Source organism: Aptenodytes forsteri, unplaced genomic scaffold (assembly GCF_000699145.1).
Source record: "Aptenodytes forsteri isolate BGI_AS27 unplaced genomic scaffold, ASM69914v1 Scaffold143, whole genome shotgun sequence".
Lineage (NCBI taxonomy): Eukaryota > Metazoa > Chordata > Aves > Sphenisciformes > Spheniscidae > Aptenodytes > Aptenodytes forsteri.
This window is the reverse complement of record NW_008794951.1, coordinates 1,941,555-1,950,287: the sequence shown is the minus strand read 5'-3', so window position 1 is coordinate 1,950,287 and position 8,733 is coordinate 1,941,555. Positions and strand designations below refer to the sequence as shown.

The window sequence follows — 8,733 nt, the reverse complement described above, 5'->3', positions numbered from 1 at the left end:
GTCCTTCTTGTAGTGAGGGGCCCAAAACTGAACACAGTATTCGAGGTGCGGCCTCACCAGGGCCGAGTACAGGGGCACGATCACTTCCCTCCTCCTGCTGGCCACACTATTCACCAAACATTTTTCAGTAACAAAGAGGTGAGTCAATGCTTTCTTGTGAAACATCTGATTTAAAGTTCTGCTTAACTGAGCTGAGCTACTATAAAAAAGTAGACAGGAGCTTCACTCCACATACTGCACCTTTGCTCTGAAAGAAAGGGGAATGCCAAATCTTGCTGGCAAGTAGCTGACGACTGGCAATGAGCCAGCTTGTCACATGCAGGGGTACAGTCCAGATTGTCCACTCCATCAGAAATTTATGATGGTTAACACATGCTTTAGCAGATGACATAAAAAAGAGGAATAAATGTATACTGCCATTTAAAGTAGTATATTATCAAAGAAAATTAAGATTTAGCTGCTAAAACCATATAAAATTCAAGGAAAGTAAATTAGGCTCATGCATTTGGACAGTCGTGTTTAAAGACACTAGCAGGTCTTTGGTGCTTCTCATAAGCACTAATGAGAAGGTACTTCCAAAGGCGGATAGTTTATTGATGTACATCAAGAAAAATTTATACTGAAAAACACACTTAATGCTTTCCTCATGAAATAAGAGAGCCAACAGGATTAATTATTAGCCTTAATACCGGTCTCAATTTTGACTGAGGCCCACACTCAGAAATAACCTCCATGACTTGCCCCATAACTTTTTTTTAAAAATTCTCTCAAAAAGCAGTATTATTATTTTTTAACTTAGATTTCTGTAAAGTACTACGGCAACACAGGGTTCTTAGAGTATGTCTCTGTCAACTAAATTACACCTTGTGATCTCAAGAAGCATCTTCTGAACCTCCTTCCCCTTCAAAGCAGATTTCTACTTACTTTCCCCAGCTGAGGAACTTCCCCATAATTACAAATCTTCTCATAACTTCATGAACCATGTCAGCTGATGCCAGGTCCTCAGGGAGCAAGGATGCAGGCACTTCTCTACATGGATGTCCACTCCAGGCAGATGCCTGCCCCTAGCAGCCTGCAGCCCACGTTCTCCCTGTTGGCAATTGCATACGCCAAGGGGAAAATTCCTCCCAGTAAATCTCACAAATGCTAATTAGATTACACATGTTTAAGAAGCAGAGAATTTACCCTTCAGTCTATATGTTAATTCAAAACGTAGCAGCTAACATATTCAATATTTTAGCTAATTTTTTTTTGGTGGAGCAAAAGAAAGTGACTTTTTTATACTATAACTCATATTCAACTGAAGTCTAACACAGTATATTGCCTTAATAGTCTATTTCTTAAGTATACAACCTTTTGTAGTATTTTAACTCCCACGGGATGCATTTTCTGAAGAGCACTTAGAATGCCAAAAGAGGCTGCTTTTAGTCTGCATATCTAACCTTGTTACCTAAAATACTATATATTTCTTTATATAGAAATATATAGATAGAGTTTAAGCGTGGATTTATGATAGATTTAGTCTTACCAAAAAGACACAGTCACAAGAGAAATGAGGGAATATTAATATGAAAGTCAAGTTTTCGCATGCACTGTGGACAGAGGAAAAAAAAGGTTGCAGTTATGAATGTATATAGAAGATCGCGATAGGATTTTCACCTCTGGAGCCTTGTGGAGCCTACTGTAACACAACTGTTAAAAATACAAGTATTTTATCCCTCATTGATATTAATTTCTTTTTACAAAAAGTAATGTATAAAGAAATGTAAAGTATCTAATGATCAAGAAAAGGAAAGAAGGCTGGGTGCATTAAAAAAATAAATCACATTTCAATTAACAGATCCATTTCTTTCTACCTTTAAGCAACTTAATTTTCCCCAAAAAAAATCTTCAGAGATGAGCAGTTAAAGAAAAGTTTGACCCCACTGGCCACCAGTGCCTTTGCTATTTAAGGTGCTCACGTTGATATGAGAATTAGGCAGCTGAGCAGGCAGCCAGCTCTAACGCTGCTCCGACTTTGTTCACCAACAGAGAGCTACTGAAAACTCCAGATACACTCACCAAGTATTTATTTACTACAGCATCAGTTTAGCCACCGGTACAGTTAACAACTTACAGTTAGGATTTTCATGCTTATATAAAGCATTTATCCCAGTGCATCTTCAGGACTATTTCATTGTCCTTTGCATGGCCAGGAATAACTGTGTGCCAGGTACTCTTTCTGCAACTCTTTAGTTTATCCGGCACAGGCAAAAAAAAAAAAAAAAAATTACCCAAGTGAAAGACCATGGAGGCTCTGCTCTTCAACTTAGTATTTCTGCAAACTTAGTGGACTTGCAGGACTTGTGGAATTTCCACGATGCTGCCATTTGCCAAAAATTTTGCTAATTTCAAACAACTAACTGGGAGAATAAATGAATGCTTATTTCAATAAATAAATATTTAAAATAAAGAGAAGTCTGTCCAAACAAAGTAGATAAAAGAGAATCACAAAACTATTGAATAAACAGAAATGAGCATAAAGAACCTTCCTTTCAAATTTTCTTATTCCATTTCAGAAAAATGTTATTTCGTATTAATAACAGAATGACAAATAATACTTATTTAAATTACTTAATCGACCTATCTCTTCAACTAGAGAAAGAGCTTACAGAAAAATGTAAATTATTTATAAACTGGAATAGTTTGACAAGTTGCTATTACGTGCCTTTTATGAACCCTATCATATAATTAAACAATTCTGACTTACATATTTTAAAAGTTTCTTTAAATGTCATAGATTCATAAATTTATTTTATCCTTGATTCTTGGTATGAGGTGGTTCTTACTCTAAAGGATGCTCCCCACCCAAACACACGCAAAATCAATTCTCTGGATGAAAATGTACAAATTGCTCTATCTCTGCAGATGTAAAACTACAAAGGAGCCTAAGTAGCTCAAAGGCGAGGAGAAAACATCAATGTCTTGGAAGTTTAAATCCATGGTACTTATTTTGGGCCGGTCTCCTTCCTCTTTCACACTGGAAGTTATTTGAGAATACTGGGAATATCAGAGTCTGGGGAGCAGATCTGATGGAAAGATCCTGAACAATAATGGAAGGAATTCCAGAAAGGCAAATAATATACATTGACCTGAATAGCATCACATTTACGTTAGTTACCAAGCTGGTGTCTGAAGGAGTGGTAATGGGCATGCAGGGGCAAAAATATTCCAAACATGCAGTTTTGACGTTGGTGCAGCGTTTGGGATTTTCTAGTGTTACACTGCAAATTTGTGTATGTTGTTTCACACTCTGAACTTATGCCAATGGTTTAATCAGCAGGTCTATTCTATGTAGAGAGAAGAAAGGCAGACCTGCTACTCATGGCGTAAGAGACTCAGAGAGAGAGGGGGAGGGAGGGAAGACGGGAGGAAGAAATGTAAATCAAATGGGGAAAGTGAAGTTCACATTCATTTTTGGAAGCAATACATATGCACCCTCTTAAATGAGAAATTTTGAGGGCTATTGAGCACTCTGCCAAATTCAGTGTGTTCAACGGCCCTTAAAATTTCTCATTTCTCACCTGAGGACCATGGTTTACTGGCTGTACGCTGGACTTGAGAATTAAATGGGCAGAGATCTTAAGCTACTTCATAAAGTCATTTGTGTAACACAACCTGCTAGATAACTTTGTGAATGTCTTTGTGTGTTCACATTTCATTTAGTCACAGATCTTACTCGTTTCCATGTTGAGAACATGCCACATCTTTCCTAGGACAATATAATTCAAAGACATTAAACTTCAGTAACCATTCATAAAAAAATCATTGAGGAAGAAGCCAAAAATAAGCTAATTTGCAAAAGCACATTACACTGACTATTAATTTGCTTTAGAAATCTCATGTTTATCACCAATTACACTATTATCACAGCCCAAAACAGATTCTCAGTTGCATTTAATTAAAAAAAATTTGATATACCTATTACACATAAGTAGTCTGCACATAAAAGATACCATTTGAGTTTTTATACTTATATATCAAATGCATCGTATTGTAGATGTTTTCTTTTACTGTATTTCAACTTTTCCTTGCATTCCTTTATCTATGTAGTTAATTTTCTTACAGTAATCTCCAGTTACCACCAGAGCTGCTAGAAAGTTAAAAATAACAGTAATAACAAATAAAGGAGGAATAAAAGAGGAATCAGAGTCTGCTATAACACTAAGGAGTTTCATGAAATTTGCAGATTAGGCAGCTAAGGGATTAGGAAAGGAGGTTGCACTTTCAGGAAACTCGTTGGCTTGTGAAATTTATGAGAAAGAAAGAAACTCTTTATTCCTCAGGTCTTTCCCCAGAGGAACCAGAGGATGAGGTTCCAACCCATGCCTCATGGCAAATATCTTTCTAGTCTCTTCCTCAGACTAATTCTTCAAACTTAAAGAGGGCAGAAGCAGACTGAAACCTATTTTTAAAAATGCTCCTGAAGTTCTCAGGTATTAATTTTTATTTTTATTACTATTAAAATCAACATGAATAAGGAAGTGTATTTCTCAAATTCTGCATGGAAATCATCCTGATCCTATGAGGACATAGACAAACCTTCTCTCTCCCCAGAAGTAGAATATTCTTTTTGTAGATGACTGGAAATTTTTAATGTTAGAGATTTTATTTTTCAAGAGTAACTAGCCAGAGAGAAGGCTTTTGGAGCTACAATGTGAATGCAGTGGGTCTCAGTTTAATTTAGGAATAAACGTTGTCATTATCAGATTGACTAGGAATTTAATCCTTCAAGTTCAAATACATCTTAAGTATTGCTAGCTATAGCCTTTCCTATTCCTAAAGTATGGCTTTCTAAGGTAGAGTACTTCCATTCACAAGATTCTGTTAAAGAGAAATTTCTACTGCAGGTACTCATAAATATCTCTCCTTTAATGAATTTTACAGTTATAAAACCATAGCATATGCCAGGAGTTAGCATTTAACCTAAATTTCTGATAAAGGAAACCTACTTAATCTTAAATAATGGCCACACTGACTCTACCCTATTAAAGACAAGAGGAAAAGAAAAAAAAAAAATCTAATTATCACAGATGAGAAAGAACCTCAACATAATTTGTGAGGATAAATGAAGTTCTTCTAATGCTACAGTAGAACATAGCATATGCCAGGAGTTAGCATTTAACCTAAATTTCTGATAAAGGAAACCTACTTAATCTTAAATAATGGCCACACTGACTCTACCCTATTAAAGACAAGAGGAAAAGAAAAAAAAAAAATCTAATTATCACAGATGAGAAAGAACCTCAACATAATTTGTGAGGATAAATGAAGTTCTTCTAATGCTACAGTAGGAGTAGTTTGGAAAAGCTTGTCTTACAATACACTCAATTACAATTTCGTTATCCATTTGCAAAAATCTATTAGGAAATGAAGAATTTTCAAGAAGAAAGATTTTCTGTTTCCAAAAACTCTATTCTAAGAGAAAAGAATTACAATTTTCTTTCAAGAAATTTAAAGGTTCCTTGGTTCTGAAATAATTTTTCAGTTACGAGTTTTGGCATTTGTATATGTGTTTCAGGGAAGAAACAGATAATGGATCCTTTCTTCTTGTCATTAAATTTTCAAAATTAAAGCTAGCCAGAGCCTTAGCCTGTAGATTTTCTTAAGGTTTTTATTTAAAAAAAAAAAAAAAAAAGCAAGCAAGATAAGACTTTCATGAAGGACAGCAGAACTATGAATCAAATCATCTAGAGCAGATTAACTAACTTTTCTCTTTGAAAAAGTTTCATATGAACCAATATTCTTCCTCAAGATTAACCACAGAGCATGAAACAGTGGAGTACTGCTAGCTTTGGTCCAGTACGTTTCCAATTCTTAACAGGCAAAGTTAAGGTTGTGGTTCTAACTTGTTTCAAAGTCTGTATGGCACTTCAGAGAAGAAAGATTGACAGAATTATTAAACAGAGTGTAAGCTGTATACTAACATTCTTCAAAGTGAAATTACCCTCAGATTGTTGCTATATCCCTACAAACTTGAATTCAACTCAGAGATGCTTTTCTGGTAGCCATTTCTGAACACAGTTACATTTAAAGCAGAATCACTTTCACTCAAACATCAATCTCCAAGTTTTCATGACAGGTATCACTTTCTAATAGAACTTAAAATGGAAATATGAAATTAATTTCTACCAACAGTTTTGATTCTGGTTTATAAAATATTTTAAAAACACACCTTTTGTTTCTAAAGATACTGAAATTGTTTCGCTTTTAAAATTCCAGTTGAACCATTGACTTAAGATACATGAGCATCAAAGCCTTTTTTAAATAAAAGACGTGCAAAGCAGGGATCTTTATAAATTTCACTGTCTTAGTGTTAGAAGGCAACATATTTTAAAATCTAGAAGTCTAAAATCTGATTTAATTTACAGTGCTGTAAATCCAGAAGTGAATTCTACGAAGCCAGTGGGCCAGGTAAAGAAGGTAGCACTTAGGCTTCAGGTCAGTGTGACTGTCTCAGAGCAAGCATCTGGCAAGCGCATATCTTCGTGATGATGGAAATACTTTTAGAAAGCTGCTATCAACAGATTTACCAGAAACATTCTCCTTTACCGATGAGATATTCAACAGACCTGAGGCACTCAGACCACAGACGCTGCTCAAAAAGAATGATCACAGAGTAAGTCAGCTCCTCACCTTAACTTTCACCAAAAACTACGACGCTCTAATATAATTTTAAAATTGCTTAAGAGAGTATCAAGGATACTACTAGCCATTTTCCTTTGAAGTGACATGAATGGAAGGCAGACAGCAAATGGAGGCAGGTTGGAGCAGAGGAAGGTAGTTTGTATCACCCTGTGCCAGTTTCAGCGAATGCTCAGTGAATGAGTTATTTCAGTTATGAAACAGCGCCAGTGAGAGGAAGGCTTCTGCAAGACTGCACTGACAAAGTTGCACTTGTTCCCATTCCAACTGACAAATTGTTAAAAATACTGAAAATTAGGAAGAAATATTTGCAATGGAGCAGGTATTACGGAGAGGTCTAAGCACCTAGAGGCAAAATGCCTTCAAGGAAGGGGTGATGTACCAGCATCACCTTGTGTGTTTACACAACAAACAGGAGAACAGTGCATTGCGTGCAGGAGCACAAAGACCAGTCGCTGCTGTCACTGTGCTGCCATCACAGAAGGAAGGAAAACAGGAGCAACAGCCTCTCCTGGGGTGCGAGGTCCCACGAGCTGCTCTCAGCAAGAGGCCTCTTGCCCTCAGTTGGAGGCCCGGTGGCACAGCAGCCTACGATTCCTGCCTCGCAACTTCACCCCACCTCGGCAGCCTGTCAGAGCCAGGCTGTAGCCACCTTCAAGGCAGAGCATGAGACATTCTGTTTAGCATTTGGCTGTTTTTGTTTTGATCTCAGGGGCTTTCCAAGAAGGTTGTATGTGAATGGCAGATCTACGTTGTATTTTGCCTTTTGCAATTACTCTCATCGTAGTAGTAAGTTGCAGAAATGAATAGGTAAGGCTTTACTTTCCTCTCAAACCTCCACAAGCAAAAGGGTTAGGAAAACTAACAAGCAACCAGGACATTTGGATAAATAGCGTGTAGAGAAGGAGGGTGCTGCTTGTTCCATGTTCCACCACCCCCAAGCACGTGGCTGGGCCTGGATGGAAAAAGGTGAAGCAGGAAGAAGAGATTCAACACAAGCGATCGCTCCCCTCCACACTGACAAACCTCAGACAGGATTAGCATACGTATTCTTTCCTTTCTGTTGTGAATCTGCTAGAAATCCAGAGCAGAAAATGGCTAACAGAAATCAAAAGAGAAAAAGCTCGTAGTGAGAGACAAAAGCCAGCAGCAGCAAGAGTGAATATCTTTGTAAATCTTGACAGACAGTCCTGGCTTTGAAGGGTGAACTATTTGCTGTGATTTTTGAGAAGTGAGGAAGCACAATGTTACATATTACTTTGGAAGCATAAATGCTTGACCCTTTCTGAACACTCAGGTAAAAGCCTGACAAATCCCAGTCTGCAAGCTTCCAGTGTCACCAAGTCTGCTGGTCACAGCAAGCAGATACACACATACTGCCAGCAAAACCTCTTCAGACCTTGGGGATCAACACCACAAATGCTGTCAATCCTGAAAGTACATCTGATACCTCCCTCAAGCATCCACAGCTAAAAAGACTGTCTAATGGAGCCAAAATTTGAAATTTTCATCCATTGTTTTCTTGGTGGGATGTCTAACATCTGCAGAATACTATACCTGATTTTATACTTCTTTCTCTTGCTTTTTTATGTATACATATATATACGACATAAGTGTGTGAAATATTAGATACACATAAACATAGATACGGAAGTATATAAATATAGAATTTGTAGGATCTTAAAATAACTGAAATTGGAAGGAGTTTTGGCAGTCAATAGCACATCCCCCTGCTCAAAGGAGGGCCAAGTTAGACCAGGTTGCTCAGGGCTCTTAATGAAAAGTATCAGTCCTTCTACAGAGCAAAGACTGCTGGCAAGACCGCTGTCGTGGAACACAGAGTGCTATGAAGCATTTTAAAACCATCTCTTCAGTGAGGTTTTCAAGAGACACTGGGTTATGCCCCAACAATAAAACTGGAAATCCAACTTTGTTTCCATGATTTTGAAAATCTAACCCAAAAATTGATTTTTCACTGTTAAAATATTCCCTTTTCCCCTTAAATTCACTAACTGCTTTTTAATGTGTAATCACCTTTTCACTAAAAAA

At 37.1% G+C, this 8,733-nt stretch overlaps 1 protein-coding gene across 2 annotated transcripts in view; it reads right to left on the bottom strand.

Moving 5' to 3' along the window:
• The window catches only part of TENM1 (teneurin transmembrane protein 1), a 254,601-nt gene that overhangs the window by 225,847 nt on the left and 20,021 nt on the right, over positions 1-8,733 (bottom strand). The gene's annotated exons all lie outside the window — the stretch shown is intronic.